This window comes from Triticum aestivum, chromosome 5B (genome assembly GCF_018294505.1).
Source record: "Triticum aestivum cultivar Chinese Spring chromosome 5B, IWGSC CS RefSeq v2.1, whole genome shotgun sequence".
Taxonomy (NCBI): domain Eukaryota; kingdom Viridiplantae; phylum Streptophyta; class Magnoliopsida; order Poales; family Poaceae; genus Triticum; species Triticum aestivum.
Genome location: NC_057807.1, coordinates 428,188,875 through 428,211,251, shown reverse-complemented (window position 1 = coordinate 428,211,251; position 22,377 = coordinate 428,188,875). Strand labels below are relative to the sequence as shown.

The window sequence follows — 22,377 nt, the reverse complement described above, 5'->3', positions numbered from 1 at the left end:
CGATCAGATTAGGCCCCAAGAACACTGCATGTCCCCCCGTAGATCGCCTGTCATCTGGACACCCAGCCCAATCAGCATCTGAGAATGCAGAAAGAACTCCAGAGGAACTGGGGCACAGATGAAGACCAAAGGAGACAGTGAGATGCACATAGCGCAATATGTGCTTCACAATAGACCAGTGCACGTTAGTAGATGCATGAAGATACTGGCACACCTTGTTAACTGCAAAGGAGAGATCAAGACGTGTGATCGTCAGATACTGCAGGCCACCAACAATACTCCTATACTCGGTAGCATCCTCAGGAGATAGAAGAGTACCATCAGCAGCTGAAAGTTTGTCAGTAGAGCACATGGGCATCGACGATGTCTTGCACTTGAGCATACCAGCACGACGCAGAAGATCAAGAGAGCACTTCTTCTGGGTGAGAGCCAAACTGCTACGAGACTGATGAGCTACTTCAATACCCAAGAAGAAATGAAGCTATCCCAAATCTTTAACTGCAAAATCACGACCAAGCGCAGTCACAAGATCATCAACAACCGTCGGAGAGGAGCTAACGAGGACAATATCATCCACGTACACAAGGAGGTACATGGTCACATTCGGTCGCTGAAACAAGAACAATGAAGTATTAGCCGTAGAAGGAATGAATCCATGAGTGCGTAAAGCTGAAGCCAGGCGAGCATGCCAGGCACTAGGCGCCTGTTTCAGTCCATAGAGAGCCTTCATCAGACGACATAGGTGATAAGCTGAGTGTGATCAACAAATCCAGGTGGCTGCCTCATGTAAACCTCCTCTTCAAGCAGTCCATGTAGAAAAGTGTTCTGCACATCAAGCTGGCGGAGAGACCATCCACGAGAAACTGCCAGAGACAGAAGAAGTCGAATAGTGGTAGGCTTGAAAACAGGGCTGAATGTATCCTCATAGTCCAGTCCCTGACGTTGTTTAAAACCCTTAGCCACAAGACGCGCTTTGTAGCGCTCAATGTAACCATCTGCATGTTTCTTCACCTTGAAAACCCACTTCGAATCGATGATGTTGACATGAGACGGAGGTGGAACAAGTGTCCAGGTCTTATTCTGCATAAGAGCATGATATTCCTGTTCCATAGCAGCCCTCCAGTGTGGGATACTCATAGCGGCTTGATAACTGCGTGGTTCGGCGGTTGGATCATCCACAGAATGAGCCAGACAAGCAACAAGGTATGTGACCGTGCCATTGGTGCGCTCCTTGGGACGAATGATACCGCTGCAACTACGCATGTGTGGACGCCGCGGAGCAACGACCACCGGAGCAGGCGGGTCATCCGGAGCAGGCGAGGAGTCCGGAGCAGGTGAGGCGTCCGGAGCAGGCGAGGCCGTCCATCGAAGTCCAGCGAAGAGGGATCGATGACAGCGGGCCGGGAGATGGCGGACTGGGCGACGTGGGCCCAGGCTGCGTGTGGGTCACTGCAAGCCATGCGAAGTGGGCGGCAGCGACGCCCACGCAGATGGCGGGGGTGAAGATGGAGGGGAGGCCAGGCGGGGAAGCAGCGACGTAGGCCGCTCCATCACGGGCTCTGACCCAGCCATAGTAGCCAACGCAGGCTCCGGCCCAGTGGTAGATGGGGCTCCTGAGGCGGGGTCAAGGCTGGGAGGCGGTGCATGCACATGCACAGGCCAATCGAGGTGCGCCACGGGCGGCGTAGTAGGTCTGTCAGGGAGAAGTTCCAGGCGAGCTCCACGTCCAGTTCCTGCACCATGATTAGGTAACAACACAGGCAAATATGCAACATCTTCAAATTGGCCAGGCATAAGAGGGCATGAATGCATAGATGGTGTTGTGGTGGATAACTGAGGCATGGCAGAAAAAGGGAAGACATCCTCATCGAAAACAACATTCCGGGATATGTAGACTCGATTAGTTGGGACATAGAGACACTTGTAGCCTTTATGGAGAGAACTATACCCCAAGAACACACACTTTTTGGAGCGAAACTCAAGTTTGTGATCATTATAAGGACGAAGATGAGGCCAACAAGCACACCCGAATACCTTGAAAAAGGTGTAGTCAGGAGTTTCAATCCAAGAGAAGCTCAATAGGAGTTTTCATATTAAGAACACGCGTAGGTAATCTGTTAACGAGAAAACACGCGGTGGCAAAAGTATCACTCGAAAAGCGAAAAGGTACAGAAGCATGAGCAAGAAGTGTGAGGCCGATTTCAACTATATGGCGATGTTTGCGCTCAACAGCGCCATTCTGCTGATGTGTATGTGGGCATGATAAACAATGGGAGATCCCAAGCTTATTAAAGAAAGTGTTGAGGTTGAGATATTCGTCCCCTCCCCCCAATCTGACTGAACATGGATAATTTAATGCTTGAGTAGACGTTCAACATGCAATTGAAACTGAATGAATATATCAAACACATCAGATTTGCGCTTAAGAAGATAAAGCCATGTAAAACGACTATAGGCATCAACAAAACTGACATAGTAGTTGTGACCACTAATAGATGTTTGTGCTGGACCCCACACATCAAAAAACACAATTTCAAGAGGACTCTTTACTTCTGTAGTAGATGAAACAAAAGGTAGCTGATGACTTTTGCCTTGTTAACAGGCATCACACACGAACATCTCTTTATTGCTAGACTCTAATGGCAGCTCATGGCGGTGGAGTATGTGGCGAACAATGGGTGTGGCGGGATGACCAAAGCAAGAGTGCCACTGGGAAGGCGACACATGAACACCGGTAAAGACGCACGGGGCGGATGGATCCTCCAAACGGTACAAGCCTTGGCTCAAGTGGCCACTAAGCAAAACGTCCCGGGTTGCTCGATCCATAACAAAAATATTAAAAGGGTGAAATTCACATAGGACATGATTATCAAGGGTGAGCTTAGGAACAGATAAAAGATTACGAGTCACCGAGGGAACCCGCAAAACATTACGAAGATGGAGCTGCCTAGAGGGATGACTAGTTAAAAGAGATGCTTGGCCAATGTGAGAGATGGGCATACCTACACCATTGGCGGTGTGAACCTGATCGTGTCCGTAGTAGGGCTGGTAGGTGGAGAGTTTGTTGAGCTCGTTCGTCATGTGATCTGTGGCGCCGGTGTCCATGTACCAGGCTGGATCAAAAGGATAGGGCGGCGTGTACCCCAGGTCGATGCGCGGGTCCTTGCCCTTGGCGGCGATGTGGACAGCCGCGGCGGCGATGGGGGGGGACCAAAGTCTACCATCACAAATTGGCGCTCGTTGCCCTTGCCGTCGTTGCCGATGCCAAGGAAGCTCATCTGAAAGCGGCGGTGACACTTGGAGGCGACATGGCATTCACGACCACATAGCTGGCATACCACCTGAGTGTTAGGGACCCCACCCAGGGTCGATGCAGGGTGCAGGGCGGGCTTGCCAGATGACGGGGCAGGGGGACGCTGGCTGTGAGAAGCCCAGAAGGCTGCCGGGTGTGAGGTGATGGTGGCGGAGGAGCAACGGGCCTCGATGCGCTGCTCGGTGAAGAGAAGTCATGAGTAGAGCTCGTGCAGGGGCATCGCTGGCTTGGCGTTGTGAACAGCCACAGCGAGATTGTCGTAGTCGGTGTCGAGGCCTTTGATGATAAAGCCAGCAAACTCCTCATCGCTGAGTGGCCGACCGATAGAGGTGAGTGTGTCCGCCAGCACCTTCATCTTGTTGACGTAGGTCGTGGCGGAGGAGTCTAGCTTCTTAATGTAGGTGAGCTTGCTGCGAAGGCCATTGAGCGGGATGTAGAGACCTGGGCAAATGCATGCTCCAGGGTCGTCTAGGCGTCCATAGAGGTGGCGCGAAGAGACAGAGACCGGCGACCCCGTCGCCGAGGGAGCCCTGGATAGCAGAGAGGATCGCCTGGTCATGCTGGACCCACATACGGTGTTCCGGGTTAATGGCCGGGCCGTGTACGATATGGATGACCTGCGGAGGACACTGTAGCGAACCATCCACAAACCCGAGGAGAAACTGGATGTGAAACAACAGTAGGACCTTCGCGCGCCAGAATAGGTAGTTGTCCGGCGTGAGTCGGATGGCGATCAAGTTGTCGAAGTGGAACGGCCCGGCGGGCGTGATGACGCCAGCAGCAGGGGCGGCGGTCGGCGGAGCCGCGACAGGGACAACAGGCGCGACCGATCGGGATCACGTCCGTGGGTGGTGCCGTGAGCGAGGCCGCGGGTGGCTCCGCGGGAAGCGCCTCCCCCGAGGTCGCCGGGGTGACGGCAAGTGTCGAGGCAGATCCAGAAGGGGCCATCGAGGGCGGCGGCGGGGGGACTGGTGTTGAGGCTGTGGCGGGCGATGGTGGCGGGATCGGCGCTGAAAATGTGGAGCCGACGGCGGTTGTGCCGAAGAACTGAGGCACCGACAGAGCCAGGAGGCGAGGTGGGAGGTTGAGGAGGGTGGCAAGCGACGCGGGATTGAACCAGAGTTGGCGGCGCCCGAAGTGGAAGCCGTCATGGCACCGACAGCAGCAACCCTAGGGTTTAGGGTTTTGGTGGTGCGGCGGGGGCGGGTGGAGTAGGACCTAGGTTAGAGCATCTCCAACAGGCGCCTAACGCGCGGCGCGCAAAAATCTGGTTTGCGACGCGCGCAACGCCAGGTTTGGCGTGGCGCAGCGCGCTGGCTCCAGCAGTCATGCTAAAATGCAGCGCACGTGCAACTCCAGCAGTGCACTAAAATGCAGCGTGCGCGACCAGCCGCGCATCCACATTTGTTGCATTTTCACAATACATTTCACACAAAACAAAGACATTGGCATAATTTTTAAATCACAAACATCATTCACAACCAACTTTAAATGAATAGTTCAATTTATTACAATCGCCAAACAAATAGTATTTTGAGAAATACAACAAATAGTTCAATAATACAACATCAAACGCACAAATCATGATGATCTTCAGCGGCCATTCCAAGCCCACCACTCCTCAATGTGATCCTTCTTGAGTTCATTATGCACTGCCGGACGTCGAATGCCATGATAGGAGGCAACAAAACGGGCCACCCTTTCAGCCCTCCGCCGCACTCGCACGGGATGTCTCAAGAGCTCATACTGAGAGTAGTCTACATCTTGGCCACGCTCATTCTCGATGATCATGTTGTGCATGATCACACAAGCATGCATTATGTACCAAAGCATCTTTTGATCCTAAAATCTAGCCGGTCCTCTCACAATAGCAAATTGGGCTTGCAAAATCCCAAAAGCTCTCTCCGCATCTTTTATAGCCGCCGCGTGAGCATTTTGGAAATCAAGATATTTCTTACCTTCCGGTTTTTCAACGGCTTCACAAATGTTTGCCACTTTGGATAGATGCCATCCGCAAGATAGTAGCCATGGTTGTATGTACGACTATTAGCTACAAACTGCACCGGTGGCAGTTCACCATTTGCAATCTTACTCATTAGTGGTGACCGGTTGGCAATGTTGATGTCACTCAAAGAGCCAGGCATTCCAAAAAAAGCATGCCAAATCCAAGTCTCGTGATCGGCCACCGCTTCAAGGATTATAGTGGAACCCTTTTTTTGTCCGTGGAATTGTCCATGCCATGCCTTTGGATAATTCTTCCAACTTCAATGCATGCAATCTATTGAGCCAAACATACCTGGGAACCCACAAGCTTTGTTCATCTCCAATAGTCTTGTGACATCTTCAACATTGGGAGTTCTCAAGTACTCCAGGCCAAACACTTGCACAATTCCGACTGCGAAGCGCTTGACACACATGATGGCTTGACTCTCACCCATGCCCAAGTGGTCATCAACTAGATTAGCCGGAATACCGTATGCCAACATACGCAAAGTGGATGTCACCTTCTGAAAGGTGCTATGCCCGAGCTCTCCGACGGCATTCCTCCTCTGCTGAAAAAACCGGTCATGGCTCGCTAGTTTCTCTGCAATGCGCCTAAACAACTCGGTGCTCATCCTAAACAGGCGACGGAAGTACGACTCGGGGTATGTGGGATTCTCCACAAAATAGTGCCGCATCAGTCTGTTGTGGGCATCAATCCTATCCCTCCAAATTTTCTGCCGACCCATAACCGAACCACCGTGCTTCGGCTTTTTATGATGTGCATAGCTAGGATCATTGCAAGATCCTCCTCCTCTTCCATATCAAATTCTTCTTCACAAGTGTCATAGCCCGAACTCATCTAAAATGTTCAAAACTAGGCTATAAAAAACATGCACCAAATTTCATGCAAAAATGTGCAAGTTGGAAGCAATACATACCTTGCGGGCATTTTGTCGAACACCTTGCGGGCGCCAAAGCGGCGGTGGGCGGCCGGACGCTGTTCGTCCAAGACTGCCGCGCGCGACGGCGGCGCTGACCAGAGAGAGAGGGAGGAAGCCGCGGCCGCGCGGGAAGAGACCAGGGAAGCGCCGGAACGGTCGCTGGAAAAAATGGGGTGGCGCGGGGCGGCGGCGGCGACGCGGCTGGATGGGTTGGTGGAGTGAGAGCGAGCGCTCGAGAGTCCAGCGCGTGGGAGCGGGCGCAACAAATAAGCGGCGCGCGATGGCGTTTCCGCCCGCACACTGAATTACATATGCCCCGTGCGCGGTTTTGGCGTGTCCGCTGGAGCGCCGGGAACGGTAGCGCGCGCTAAAACCTTTACTTTTTCGGCGCCGCGCGTTTATAGCGCGCTTGTTGGAGATGCTCTTAGACTCGATACCATGTAAAACGTAGGTTTTGGGGGAACTGACTCAGTCCTCTATAAGATGGCCTATCTCTCTCTCTCTCTCGCACACACACACACTTATATATATATATATATATATATATATATATATATATATATATATATATATATATATATAATGGTGTTATACAAGTCCTATATTAATATGGTATGGATTACACAATAAAGCTACAATACAAAGTCTAACACGGGTCGTCATCTTTTGTTTCTTTGCATTGCAATCGGTGGTTCACAGACTCAACCATCGACGTGCATCGATGGGCTGCATGAAGCAATAGACACGGAGAATATATGTGTGCAGGGATCAAGATGCATGCAGTTGTATATATGTCTGCTACACGAAGAGTGGTAGGAGTATTACTATATTTCGTCTACTAGCTTAGGTCGTGCCGATCGACCGAAGACCAGCTCTAGCCTCTAGCAAAGACCCAGAAATCTGCGAGGAGCCCCGTCCCATGCACCCCGCATCGATCGGTGTCCTCGCCGACGAGGCGCTGCCGGTCGACCGGCCATGAATGAGCGTCCAGAACATCCGCCACAGCCTCTGCGCCGGCGCAATTCGCGGCGGGACACCGCCCCCGGCCCCCATGCATGTATCCATGCACGGGCATACGCGAAGCGTACGAGCTAGTTCTCGTCGTAGCGTTCTTGGTTCATGGAGTCTACTAGTGAACTAGTCGCGTTTTGGTCTCGTTTCTCCTTGGCTTCTTGCGTGGTTAGTCGTTGGATGTCGGCCGGGTTATGCGTGCGTATAGTCGACGGCGGTGCTAGTAAGAAGTAGCTAGTCCATGGCACAAGCAAGGCGCTCGCCCGAGTCCAAAGTCCCGATGGAGCAGCGAGGACGAGGCACGTTCCCATTTCCTCGTGGACAACTGTGACGCGCCCTTTTTGGTTTTTGTCATGCAGCGGCTGGAGCTGGGCTAGCAGTCGCGCAGGATTCCGCCGAGACGAGTGCGTGGCCGGACGGTGGTGGCATAAGAGCAACGCGCCGACCATTTACGCCCTCTGTCGGCTTTTCGTCCGTTTGGATCGGCTAGACGGACGTGTGCATTTTTTTTATATAGGTTGGTTTCAGCGCCCAGCGAAAGCCGGATCCAAATTTACGCGCGATAGAAAAAATGAACCATATGTGGCACAAGTGAGAAAAATAGAAACTTAATTTACAATAACTGGTCGGTCAACCACCGATCAAAGTCCACTTAAACTTAATTAAACATTCATAACAACCAAGAAAAAGTTGGCGCCCGCACGCAGCCCTAGACATTGGTGTTGCCCTTGTCGTCGTCATCGCCGCCGGTGAGATCGATGAAGACGGGAGGCGGCCCAGCCCAAATGAAGGCGGCTTGATAGGCGCCAGGGCTGCCTCCTCCGGCGTCTACTGGGGCGGAGGCAATGCGGTGACGTGGGCGCGCTCCTCCTCTTCCCCCCGCTCCCTCTGCATGCGCTGCTCGGTGGCTGCATGCTTGTCCACCAGCCGGCGCTGCCGCCAATGTCTGAGGTACATGTCCTCTTGCTCCGGTGTGCCGACAAAGTCCTGTATCTGGCCGGTCCAGACGTACCTCTCGGCCGGCTCGGGCTCATGCGTCGTCGGGGTTAGCCGCGGCGGTGACGGCGACACCACGCAGTCGCCTGCTGCGAGAGGGCCATGGCCTCCGCCATTTCCGCTGGTACGCGGCCTCCTCCATTGCTGCCGCTTCGGCCTTCCGTCGCTCCTCCTAAATGGAGGTGGCGAAGGCCTCCGCTAGCGCCATTTGGTACGCCACCTTGGCATCCTCCTCCTCTGGCTTCACGACGGGGGGAGGCGCGCGGGGGGGGGGGGGGGGTGACCTGGTGGCGCGACACGCCCAACCGCCTTCGCTCTCGTGTTCGAGGGCAAACCAGACCTCCCAATCGGAAGAGTCTGCGGCGTACGCGAGCATGCGCCGCTGCGCCCACGTGAGCTATGCCCGGCGCCTGCGCACCTCCTCGTCGTGCACCCGCTGTGTCCAAGGCACCGCCGGCACCGAGATCCGCTGCGGATCGAGGTGCCCGTGATGCGGCAGCGTGACATCCGGGTACGGCAGCGGCTGCTTGAACTCCCAGTGCCACTGCACTTGGTGCACCGGGATGTGCAGCGCTGCCGACCTGAGAGGGCAGGCGACGACGGCGGAGGAGGATGAGGAGGAGGAGCACATGAGGATGAGGCGTCAGGGGTGCCCTTGCCCTTGCCGCTGCTACAACTACTGAAAAGCCCCATGGCTAGGGTTTGGGTTGTCGCCGACTAGGAAGCACGAAGGGTGTGGTGCGCGCGTGGGTTAAAAATACGCTTGCATTGGCTGACTAGTGTGCGCTATGTCGGTGGCCGTCATAAATTTAACGGCGGGCGATAGCTGGGCGGCCGCCAAGTGAAACCGCCGCAGACACCTGGGATACGCGGCACGTCTGCGCCGACGCATTTCAGGCGTAATTTTGAGCCAAAAATGGACGCGAAGCCGGCCGGGACACACGCAGGGAAACCGATCAGGCCAACACGGGTCTGCGGGCGCGTGACACCTTTAATTGTATCGGTATCACTAGAGTTACTAAGCTCCCTTGAAATAGGAAGCTCTCAGGCCTCCGGTATATTTTCCCGCTGTTGTCCCTCTGTCCCATGGGTCCGTTTTTGTCAGGTCGGTTCATTCTTATCGATGACAAATAAGATAAGTTTCTCCACGGGGTAATCTTCTCGAACCATAGGTCGACGAATTCAATCCATGTCTTGCGTCGTCGTCGTTCTCTCTCCTCCGTCTCGCCATACCTCCCACGCGGATTTGCGTGATCTCCTGGCATGGTACTGCCTCTGGGCGGTTTCCCGCGGCAGGGAGGCGCGACACCTCGCGCTGCCCATGTTCCTCTCTCGCTCTCACCATAACGTCACCGGCCCCCTCTCCCCTCCTTCCACCCAGCGGCTGCTCTTCTCCTCCTCATGGCTGCCTCACCTGCGTTGCCTCACCTCTCGCGGTGCCTCCTTGGCTCATCCGCTGGGCGACCTCCATAACCCTCTCGACCCTCCTTCCCTGCCCCCTTGGCGTGCATGATGGACACGACTGCTAGCGGAAGGCTGCTCAGCCTGCATATGGCGCCCCCAATCGTCCACGTGCTTCCCCTAGCGGACCACATCAGCCAGCGTCACGTAGAGGACTGGAGGTGAGATTCTTCCGCACTTTGATTGGTGTTTTTCTTTTCTTTTCTTTTCACAGTTTTTTTATCTTTGCTAATCGATGTCGAGCATCGACGGTCAACACAACAGTATGGAGATCCAAACCTTTACTTTATGTCTGAACATTTCACGGCTCAAGTCACATATGTTTGTGCTTGTGTATCGGTCACCTTGTATCTTTTGATAGCAGTTATAATTATTGTCCTGTTAGAGTACATGTGCGTGACTTATTCTACGGGTGAGGTGTAGTTTATTGACAGGATATTCAAGATAATATTGGTGTAATTTCTCCATGAAAATAGAACTTTCGGAAATTGAAACGAACATATTATTTTCGAAGGTTATGCAGTCAGATTACCAGCATCGAGAATTGCTACTTTTAAGTCGAGAACTAACTGAGATTTCTTCAACCGACCAAATCAATGTAACACAATTTGCTACTCAATGAATTTCTGCATATCTGAAGCCTGCAGATACTATATTTTAATCTGACACAACTTCCTTATGCTGAAGAATTATCTGCTTGGGTCAAGCCTCCAATTACAGGATCATATATGATTGGGACCTTTTGAGGTGAGTGTGGGAGAGGGATTGGGGGGGGGGGGGGGGGGTAGATTCAAGTTGTTGTAAAGTGAACTAAATAGTGTTTGCTCAATTTTTTTATGACATTGTTGTTGTCTTTGAGTGATATCTGAATCAGACATAGTGTTGATGCAAAGGTGTGAATATTTATTAGCCTATTCAACCATTTCTCCTATTTGTTCATGGTGTAAAGCATAGTCAAGTCATACAATTACTTTTTGTTCTATTGTTGTTTTTCTGTGCAAATCATCTATCTTGCTTACTGACTTTTTTTTGTTCAGGAAAGGTCATACTGGTTTTGAGTTCTCTCCTGTGAAATGTCTTAGTTGGATCAAGATGGTTTTAGACTTTTAGGAGGAATTCATAGGTAGGTTTATGTTTTGGATGTAAAGGTACATGTATATGCTATATGATTGTAGTGAGCTTGCTGTTTTGTTTGGGAGTTGATTGGTTCACTCTTTTCCTTTCATGCATGTGATTCCTATGTTATAGGCTTGGGTGCTCTGTTTTTTAGATGGTTAGATGAAGGGGTTCCCTCTCCTGGCGTTGTTTGGATGAGAAAGAGATCTTTATTTGCATTATCAGGAGTCATTGAGCAAGATGATTCACAAGAACGTATACTTTGGGCTGTCTGTAACAAGAAACCAAGAAGAAAAGGCTGAAGCTAGATGTTCCTGTTTGAGTTATTTGCAATATATGTAGACAACAGTTTCCATCAGGAACGGATATTTTTGTAATGAGATCACTGGGTTACCCCTTTATCATGTTTTGCATTATGTACTGACAAAATATTCTTACATGGGGTTTGGCATCATCTACTGGCCTTAGTTTAGTGTTATTGAACAACTTTCCATTCGTTTCTAATTTATCTTGGTACGAAGCTGCAGGATGATGGAATACACTGTCTTGTGCCCGAAGGCTTACTTTTCAAATTTCAGCAGCTGATTTCTGAAGGTCATGTATGTTATCTACAGTTCTCTCCGATTAGCCCCGCCAAAAGGCAGGTTCGGCTCATATTTTTGACAAAATTCTGTAGATGTCGTGCCTGAGGGTTTTCCGCTGTAATTTACATGATTGAGATCTTTCAGGTCAAGATTCACCTGACCGATTTGGGTACATAATTTTTTAGGTTGACCGTTGTGTTGAATCCATTGCTGAATGAGAACGTCGATTAGAGATGGTAAGGAATCTACTACACACCAAACAACTACATGTCTTGGCACAACAGATACCGCCTCCAACAAGCAAGAGTGAAACCAACGGAAGGAAACACCACCAAACTCAACATAATTAAGGCACAACCCATTGGAATTGAAACCACAGTGAAGACATGGACCATAATAATCCACGAAGAATAAAGGAAGGTTGAACCCAGAACCCAAAAACGGCGCGGCAAAGCGCGCGTCACCTTCTAGTCTCTTAGAATTGTGTGAAACTTCCTCATTTTGACTTAATTATGGTACAATTCTGCCCATGGTTGAGGTGGCGCAGGAGGCTCGCTCGTCTTCGGCATTGCTTGGTTCATGGTGCAAGCCATATATGGGCTTCAGATCCTTTAATTATCGAGGCTTTTTCACGGCATGACAGAGTCCATTTTGTCACTCTGCGAGGGTTCTTGCATATTGATAATGAAAGTAGATTGCTTGGAGTTCGTGACAAACTAAAACACTTGCCATAATTCCCATTTAACCGTGGCTCCTATCCTGTTATAAAAAGCAGAGCTTAGTAATATTTTTTTTATTCAACATGTTAACAGGTCAGCAAACCTTTCAAAGTATCTTTGTGCAAAACATGTCTGCACGTTGAATGTGATTGAGAGCTGACTTGATGAAACTCCTAACTTCCTTGTGACCAGTCTTCTCGCTGATTGTCCCAGAAATGCGTTTGTCTGAATATTCTAAAGGATATTCCAGCACACTATTCGTTCCCCTGGCGGGTTCGATAGAGCGAACCATTATGTTCGCCTGAAGGAACCCCCAACCTCGGACGATTCCTAGTAGGAGTTGCCTACAGCGAGGTGGCTATCGGCCAGACCCAGCACTGTAGCAAATCTGTTGGTTTTTCCATTGTTTGTACAATGTTTATTTTGTTTTCCTTTTCTTTTCCCCCCTTTGTTTTCTTTGGTTTTATTTGTTTCCTCTCTTGTTTTCAATGATTTTTGTCAGGTTTTTTAACTTTATTATCAATACACATCTAATAGTTCATACACATTTTCATATACATCACCTACATTTTAAATACATTTATTAATTTTCAAATACATGATTAATATTTTTTTAAATATTTTATGCCTACTTTTTCCCATACATTTTATTTGTGGGGTTACTTTTTCACATACATGTTGTACACTTTTTGTATATATCTAAAACATCTACTTATATAGGTATACCATTTTTAAACAGATGATTCATATTTTTTTCAAATATTTGTTTGAAATTTTTTAATACATGTTTAAATATTTTATTAAGATACAATTGTTTAAACTATGTGAAAATTTTTGTGCATTGGATAAACATTTTTGAAGTGTCACAAACATTTGGTTTGAAATACATAAACATTGGGAAAAAATGTAATTTACATGGTATGAAACATTTTTTGAATTATATGAAGATTTGTTTAGATCATAAAATAATATTCTTAAATATCATGTACATTTTTTGAAACACGTGACCAATTTTGTAATGTCACATACATTTTTTTAATGGTACAAACATATTTTTAAAGGTTGAGTGAACAATTTTTTACTAAATTTACATATTTCAAAAAGCAATGAACACATTTGAAAAAGTTAACTATTATAGTTTTTTCAAAATATATGCATTTAGTTTTTTTGTGGAAAATAAATAATAAAGAGAAAACACACATGATGTCAGCATTACAAGGCCACGTGATTACTGTGCCGGCTCAATACCAACACCTTGCACGCGACCCTCAGATTGTAGTTGCTACAGGCAGCACATAGGCGCGCCAGACCTCCTCCCCTGTACGATCGACTTGTCGCACTCATAACGTGCCCCAGTTGGGCCAGTAAGGCCCATTTTCCTATGACTACTACTTAACTCCGTGCATTCGAATGATCTCGCGCGTGTACTGATTTCTATGTGGGCCATTTGATGGGCGCACAGGCGAGCCATCCACGATCAGCAATTTCAAAGTCCACTGAGCACTTTCACTTTCATCAACAAATTCCGTGACGACGTTCAGGCAGCCCATGCGTGTGATGTTAAATTTTTCAGAGGACTGCATCTCACAGGACAGACTCAAGCCGCTGGGTGGCTTCCACCGCCGGCGGATGAAATGAAGATTAACGTGGATGGGGCTCTTAGCCGAGACGGAAGTCGGGGCGCTGTAGCAGCGATTTGCAGAGATAAAAATGGCACTTATATTGGAGCATCTGCTGTTGTATATTTTTTTTTTCGAGAGTACGCCAACGGCGTACCTTAGCTTTATAGAAGGCAGAGAATATTTACAAGAGATTACAATGCAAAGATCACATCAACATGTGTCTAAGCTCCAACACACTCCACTCCCTCACCTAACGCGATTACTCAAAAAATTGTTGAACTCCTTTAGCTCCTGCCACAGCCCAAAGCTTTAGTTCTTCGAATATAAGCTCAGTCGTTCCCCCTTCATTTAGAATCCTAGCTCCACCAAACACCCTGCCATTCCTTTGTTTCCATAGACACCAGCAAATGAGAGCTATGAGCGTGTCGAAGCCTTTCCTCTTGGACTTGACAACTTGCTTCCTCCCTGCTGCCCACCAATCCTCCAACCTTGCGTGCTGCGTAGGAAGCAGGGCCAGGTTGATATTAGCCCTGGTGAAGCACTGGAACCAGACTTGCCGTGCGTACACGCATTGAAGTAGAATATGATCCACATTATCCTCCTCTTGATCACATAGGTAGCAAGGAGAGGTCCTATCTTGTAACCCATGCCTGAATCTCCTATCCGATGTCCACAGCCTGTATTGGACAGCTAGCCACACGTAGATTTTGCATGCTAGTGGCGCTTCATTCTTCCAGATGGCCGAGGATAGCTGAAACCTGATTCCTCCTTCACAGAGCATCTTATATGCCGAAACCGCAGAGTAGTCCCCATGTGCTGTCCAAGCCCAAACTGGTTTATCCTCAATGCCCGCGGTGGGGTGCACCTCCATCAGTACTTCCCATAACTGAATGAACTGCGCCAGTCCATCAGTGTCCATGTCTCCCACGATATCATTTGTCCAAGCGTGCGAGGCTAAACCCTCCTGCACAGATCTCCTATTTGCAACTTGAGTTCTCACCTTGGTTGCAACCAGGGGGGCGATTTCCTCAATCCTGTATCCTCTGATCCACCTGTCTTTCCAGAACAACGTCCTTTTTCCATCTCCTATCTGCCATTGGACTAGGCTCGCAAATGACTCCATAACTCTCTTGTCCGCTGTCAGATGTAGTCCCTGCCAAGGTCTAGCAGCGTCTGTTCTTCGGAGCCATTCCCATCTCAGTCTAAGTGCAATGCCTTGTTTTTGCAGATCTATCACACCTAAACCACCAAGGTATTTAGGTCGGCATACACGTCTCCAAGAAACTACACACTTGCCTCTCTGAATCTCCTCTGTGCCTGCCCAAAAGAATGCCCTGCAGCCACTATCAATCCTGTCCAGAGCCCATTTGGGAGCTTCCGCGACAATCAGGTGGTGTGTGGCTCTGGCCCGCATCACTTGGTTCACCAAGATGAGTCTGCCTGGTCTCGTGACCATCCCTCGCTGCCACCCAGGCAGGATTTTAAGCGCTGCGTCCACCATGGGCTGCCACTCCGAGCGAGTCAGCGGTTTGATGCTGAGTTGTAGTCCCAGATACTTACACGGAAAATGCCCAAGCTTCCATGGCAATGCACTTTGGATCAGCTCCTCGTCACCCTCCTCTCCTCTAATCAGGATGGCAGAGGATTTAGCAAAATTAACCCTTAGCCCCGATGCCATGCCAAATATGCCAAGAATCTCTTTCACAAATAAGATGTCAGTAGCGGTCGGCTTGATGAACATCACTACATCATCCGCATATAGGGAGAGCCTCTGCATTGGCCCACATCCATTTAATCTGCTCAGGACTTGTTCGTCATGCGCTTTCTTCATGATCGCGGTGAGGACATCCATTGCAATGACGAATAGGAGTGGAGACAGAGAGTCACCTTGTCGCAGACCACAAACATGCACGAATTTCTTGCCCGCACAGCCATTTACCACTACTCGAGAGCTAGCAGAAGACAGCAGTGTTGTCAACCAAGATAGCCAGACCTCCGAGAACCCTTTTGCCCTTAGCACCTCGAATAAGAACGGCCAAGACAAGGAGTCAAATGCTCGCGATATGTCCAATTTAAGCAACACTCCCTTCGCCTTCCTTTGATGTAATCTTCTTGCCATTTGCCTCACGAGAAGAAAGTTGTCATGCAGTGCTCTTCCTTTTATAAAAGCTGACTGGTTGATGTGTACCAACTCCCCCATGCGTGGCCTTAGCCTAGTGGTCATTAACTTGGATGCTATCTTCGGCAGACTGTGGACCAGGCTAATTGGTCTGAATTCCTGAACATGACAAGCCTCCGGGGATTTAGGTATTAATGTGATAAGCGCCTGATTAAGCCTTCCAAAGCCCCTCCCATTGCCCAGGAATAGTTTTTGGAGGGCAGCAATAACATCCCTCTTCACAATACCCCAAGCCATTTGGAAGAAGATTCCAATGTATCCATCCGGTCCTGGAGCGCGGTCTGAGGGGAGATCCTTAATAACAACCCAGATTTCCTCCTCACTGAAAGGCCGATCCAGCTCTGAGAGATCCATAGACTGAATGTCCAGCGCTTCCAGGTTTAATGTGTGTTCCCTTGCAGTATCCTTCCCAAGGAGATCCTGATATGCCGAATAGAAGGCCTCCTCTTTGCCAGCTTGATCTGCAATGACTTGTCCATCCACGGAAATAGCCGGAATGAAATTCTTTGCCCTCCTGCCATTGGCAATCAAGTGGAACAATTGTGTGTTTGCATCCCCCTCTTTAAGCCATCGAACCCTAGATCGTTGCCTCGCTATCGTTCTTTCCAATGAAGCCAAACCTAGCACCATATGTTTTAAGGTCTTCCTGAGCCACCGTTCCTCCTCAGAGAGTAGTCGCTGTTCCTGTGCCACATCGAAGCGAAGTATGACCGCATTAGCTACTGCAATCTGCATCTTTATATTGCCCACTTTCTTTTGTCCCCATGCGGTGAGATGGCGCGCAGTGTTCCTCAAAAGCACATCCAGTCTGATGAAGGGATCTGTGATCTCCTCCTCACACATCCATGCTTCCTTAACCATGTCCAAGAAGCCCTCCATTTTCGTCCAAAACAGCTCGAATCTGAATCTCCTTTTCGACTGCAAATGCTCCTCCAGCGACAAATATAGCGGACAATGATCAGAATGTGAGGTTGAAAGTGCCTGCAGTAGGCTCTCCGGATGGTCCATTTCCCAATCAACCGACGCAAATGCCCTATCGATCTTTGTTAGAGTAGGCCTCTCCCTGTCATTGCTCCATGTGTACTTGCGCCCGTGCAAAAACAATTCCTTAAGTGCATTATCATCCACAAACTTCTTAAACTTCCCCATCATCCTCCTATCAATCCGCGAATTGTTCTTATCCGCAGCGTGCAGAATGAGATTGAAATCCCCAATCACCAACCACGGTCCAGGGCAGTAGCTACGTCGCACCGCCAGCTCCTCAAGAAACATAACCTTCTGAGCACCCTCTTGTGGCCCATACACCACCGTAAGCCACCACGCGTTGCCCTCCCTTGGCAGGACGTAGCCCGTGATGAAATTAGTATCATTCACAAAGTTAGAGAGATTAACTCTCGTGGAATCCCACGCAATGAAGATTCCACCTCTAGTCGCCAACGCCGGAAGATACGCAAATCCATCATACGATGGCCCAATGCATTGCAACATAGTGTACTGGTTAACAACCTCTAGTTTCGTTTCGAGAATACAAATTATCGCGACATGCACCGTGTCAGCGAACTCCCGGAGCGCCTTTCTCTTGTCAGGGCTGTTCAGCCCTCGGACATTCCAACACACCACCTCCATAGCGTTGTATGACATTGGAGAATGCAGACTCCCCATGTCACACGGCCACCCACTAGACCTGGATTGCCGTCTCTGGTGCCACCTCCATCAACTCTTGGGTCAGGTTCGTCGGGATCACCTTGCCGAAGATTGCAGCAATTGCCCTAAGCTGGCCTTCTTGAAGTGGCGAGTCAAACACCGATCGTAGTTGACCTCGCGCGTCCTCCGAGACCGCTAGATCATCCCCTACAATACCAAGTGTTTTCAGCAAAACTGCCTCCGCCATTGTCGCTTTAGATTTCCTCGTCCCTATGCCACATCCTGACCTGGTAGCCCGTCGCGGCGTGAATGGATCTTGCCCTGCCCTCACACCTCGGATCCCTTCTATTTCCTTGAGAAGTGGCGGCACGAGTTTTTTCAATAACCCTGCGCAAAAGGATTTGATGTTCCCAATTGCAACTTGCTCTCTGGAAGGAAGCACGGCAGGCATGCCAGTCTGATCCTGGTTCTCTCCATGAAGAACAAGCTCTCGCCCATGCACCAAAGTGCCCTCGCATCCATGTGCCCTGGACGTGGTCATGTCATTCTCTTGTAGCGGTAGATGCTCAGGATCCGATGCCAAATCCTGCATGTGCGCCGCATCAATCCCGAGCACCACATCAGTTCGCAGGATCTCTGTCACTGGGTCCCAGCCCACAGCCTGGGCCTGGTCCCCACCCCGAACCATCCCATCCTCCTGCTGGTCGATAGTTGTCTCCTGGATCGTTTGTGCTCCGATCCTACCTTCTACCCCCAATCCCACAGCAGCCTCAGCTGTGGCCATCCGCACCGGATCCGGAGCCTCAGTCACCAACTCCACAGTGCCCTTTGGTGGCAGGGCCACCCCCACCCGATCCTTTGGGATAGCGTGCTGCGTGGGGTCTGCCGACCGGACCGGCAGAGCCTCCCCCACCAAATCGTCTGGGTTAGTGTGCTGTGTGGGGTCAGTCGTCCGGACAGGCAACCCTGCCCCCGCCAGCTGGCCATCCATGACCAAAACCGGCCCCTTATCCACCTCGGGATCCTCCCTGACCAGTTGCTCGCCAATCATACTCAAACCAGCATCCTGATTGCCCCTCGGTCCAGCAGTGGCAGCCAAACTTGCTTCGCCATGTGTCGCCACCATATTCGCCCTCGCACCTCTAGGACGATTCGCATTTGAATCATTCGGTCTTGGTCTTGGTCTCCCGACAGTCTGCATCCCAGTGGCCCCCCAGCAGCAGAAAACATCACTGGCGCACCAGACGACATGGAAGGAATCCTCCAATCCGAGGGGCCCAGCCTCCCCACCAGCGCCTGCCGGTAGGAACCCCGGCCCTCTCCGGCCGCCGGCCCTGGTAGATGCCTCCCCGCACCACGATCATCCCTGACACCACGCGTCCATGGCTGCACAACCCAGTCTCTACCCGGATGCGAACCAAAAGAATCATCAGGCAATCCACTCTGCCCACTGTCACCCGAGCTCGCATCCCTCCTCCAATTCTCAGGGGCTGTGAAATCGCGCATACGACTAATGTGGATTAAGATCGGGTACTCCAGAAGCTGCCGATACTTGACTTGATGCACCTTCGGCTCTGGCGGTTCCGGCACCCACAGTCGACGGAAAACAGGCACCTCGTCAGGATCCACACACCAAGCACGCAATTTGAACAAGGAGAGATCTTCTCTGCTCATCGTTTCTGGGGCCAGACTCTCGATGAGACAGGAGCTGCCCAGAAGCTCTGCCGCCGATTCCTGCGACCATGCGTGAGAGGGAATCCCTTCAATCATGAGATCAACATGGGTGCGCATAATCCTCGACGCCGCTTGCGCCTGCCGAAGCCATGGTCTGATGAAGATCTTGACACCCAGATGCTCCACGAACGGCACGGCGAGAGCGCGGTTCCTGAACTCATGTGCGGCGAACACCACGAGGAAATCCTCCAGATGGAACTTGTGGACGGAGAACTTGTGCCTTGGCACCCCCAACTGGACCGAGAGAGCAACTGTCGCGTCGTCGCAAGATACCGGCGGCCTTGGACCCCCCACATACGCCACAACCGCCATCTTCAGCCTCCGCTTGAGGTCATCCATCCCAGCAGAGCGCTGCAAGATGCAAACTTCCGACGGAGCCGCCAAGAAAGCAGCGTCCGCGACCATCGGAGCGGGGGTGGGCGCGCCTGGCGAGAGCGATGCCGGCGGCATGCTCTGCCTAGGCACCAGCACCCCCACCTCCGGAGATGGTGACCGACTCTCTACCGGCTCCTTCCTGGCCACCTTGGCGATGACCGCCCGCCGGAGCTCCTCCTCCGACATCAGGCTGCGCGGGAGCGTACACTGCGACGAGACATGCCCCGCAAACCCACACCTGATGCAAAGAGGCTCGTTTGTGCACTCTTGACGCTGATGCCCATCCTGGAAACACCTGAAGCAGAGCCCGAAGAGATCCGGGGGAATCTGCCTCCTCTCCGAAGAAGTCGGCGAATCTGCACGCCTCTGGACACCAGCCCCCTGCTGGCGCCTCAGAGCCCGGCGCCGCCGCCACATGGCCTTACGAGACGGACCCGGCCGTCACCACCCTGCCTCCGGTGCCGCCGCCCCGGCCACCAGGGTAGCCGCACCGGCGGACGAGGAGCGCGCCGACCCGGGGGAGGCAGAGAGCCCTAGCCCAGACACCACAGGCCGCATGGAGGAGGACACCGAAGGAGGACTGCTGGAACCGGACGCCATGGCCGGAGGGAAGGTGGACGCCGGGGCCGGAGTGGCACCCGGCGGAGGGGTGAGAGAGAGGTGGACGCCGGGGCCGGAGCGGCCACCGGCGGCAGGCTGGGGAAGAGAGCGCTGGGGAAGAGAGCGCTGGGGACGTACAACTTTGATCACCTCCTGCTGTTGTATATGAAGGTCTAGTTGACCCTCCGAGTCTGGAAGCGCAAGCTTGTACTGAAGCTCTATCACTAGCTGAGGACCTGATGCAACCTTCGGTTTATGTGGTGTCTGACTGCTTGGAAGTGATTAACAACATAAACTCCCAAACCCCGTGGCACTACGCTGCTATCCTTCGTGACATTGATCTGCGGCGAGTTTCTTTCAGAAAAATCATTTTTGGTCACGAGCGTCGCCAAAACAATACTGAAGCCCATGCTTTGGCCAAGGCATCTACTACTCTAGCCATTGGGCGCCATGTTTGGCTTGTTTCATTACCAAAGATTATTTGTATCCCTTTGAACGCTGTTATAAATTAATAAAGCCCTTTGGTTCCTAAAAAAACTCAGTGCATTCATTTTATTCAATTTATGTCGTCTTGATTATACGGTTTGTACATTATTGATACCTAGGTAAATATGATATAAGTTAAAATATTGTTCTGTTTTGGTATGTATCAAATTTAAAACATGCCTACGCTTTGAATGTGACCTAGAGCTGACCTGATGAAACTCCTAGCTTCCTTGTGACCAGCCTTCTGGATGATTGTCCCAGGAGTGTATTTGTCTGAATAAAGCTCTCTGATTTGACCGTAAAAGGAAAACTAGAGGATCTTCCAACACACTATCCATTCCCTTGACGGGTTTGATAGAGCGAACGATTATGTTCGCCTCAAGGAACCCCCAACCCCGGTGTCGGTTCTAAATCCGGCATATCTCGTAGTAGGGGTCCTAAGCTAGTCGTCTTGGAGCGGCGGAAACATGAACACATGATTTTACTCAGGTTTGGGCTCTCTCGAAGAGATAATACCGTACGTCATGCTTTTCATTGTATTCATATGGGGTGTCGTACAGAGTACATGTATCTACCATGAGATTGTTCTAATAAATATTAGATGATCTATCGACTAGCCTGGCCTCGGTTTATATAATACACCGGAGGCCTAGGGGTTAGAAGAGTCCACGACTTGGGCGTCAAGTCTTGTGGAGTCTTCCTTGTATATGCCATGGTCTGTCCGAAGTGGCCCATTAGTGAACCGCCATGGGGGTCCTCGGCCTGATCCACCTGGCCGGGAGACGACGTGATGAGTACCCCCTAGTCCAGGATATTGTTAGTAGCCCCCCTGAACCGATCTTCAAGTTGGGGACGCTTCTCGGTTCTTCCAAATTGTTCTTCGTCTTCGGTCATCGGTGTTGAAAACTGATTCAACAAATATTCTCATCTCCGATCTCGAGGATCGCCGAGGTGTATCTGAAGAGTTGACACGTGGGGCATCCAGGAGCCCCTTTAGGTTCTTGGCCTTTACGAATGCCTTGCTATTTTTTATGCTACGCCTGAGGTTTGAAGTTTTTCCCGGGTGGCGGCGTCCTCTTGCAGCCGAGCTCCAATGTCGGACTGCACCCGAGGTGTCTTTTTGCAGCCGAGCTCCAACGGCGGCCTGCATCCGAGGTGTCATAGATTACCTCGGTTTTAAAAAAGTTGAAGGAGTTCAGCCGAGCTTAATGCCAGAAATGTCTTGTAGGGAGCTAGCCACTTGCATCCGAGCTCTATGCCAGACTACTTCCGAGGTGGTGCACCAGCTCGGCCGCGGGCTCATTTTTGCGAATTTTTTTCAATTGTTGCAATTTATTCTCTGCCGAGATATACAACCAGTAGCCCTCAAGGTGTGCGTCGGCCAAAAATCCGAGATGCACCTGAAGGAAAATATAAAACTGCTGATCCCAGTAGCCCCTGAGACTCGGGTCGATTCACGAAATTGGCCTGAGGATCAACTCCTAGCTCGACAACAAACTTAGGAACGAAAACGCGGTGTGCATAGTCCTCGAGACTCGGGTTGGGTGCGGCCGACCAACTTGAGGATCATAATCTCCTCTGAAACTGTTTTGCACTTTGAATCTTCTGCATTG

At 50.7% G+C, this 22,377-nt stretch overlaps 1 long non-coding RNA gene across 1 annotated transcript; it reads left to right on the top strand.

The window, feature by feature from the left end:
- Positions 1–9,315: 9,315 nt before the first annotated feature.
- Positions 9,316–11,258, top strand: LOC123112257 (uncharacterized). Its single transcript, XR_006455291.1, has 2 exons — positions 9,316–9,866; positions 10,743–11,258. It is a non-coding gene; the product is annotated as an uncharacterized lncRNA (long non-coding RNA).
- The last annotated feature ends 11,119 nt before the right edge of the window (positions 11,259–22,377 follow it).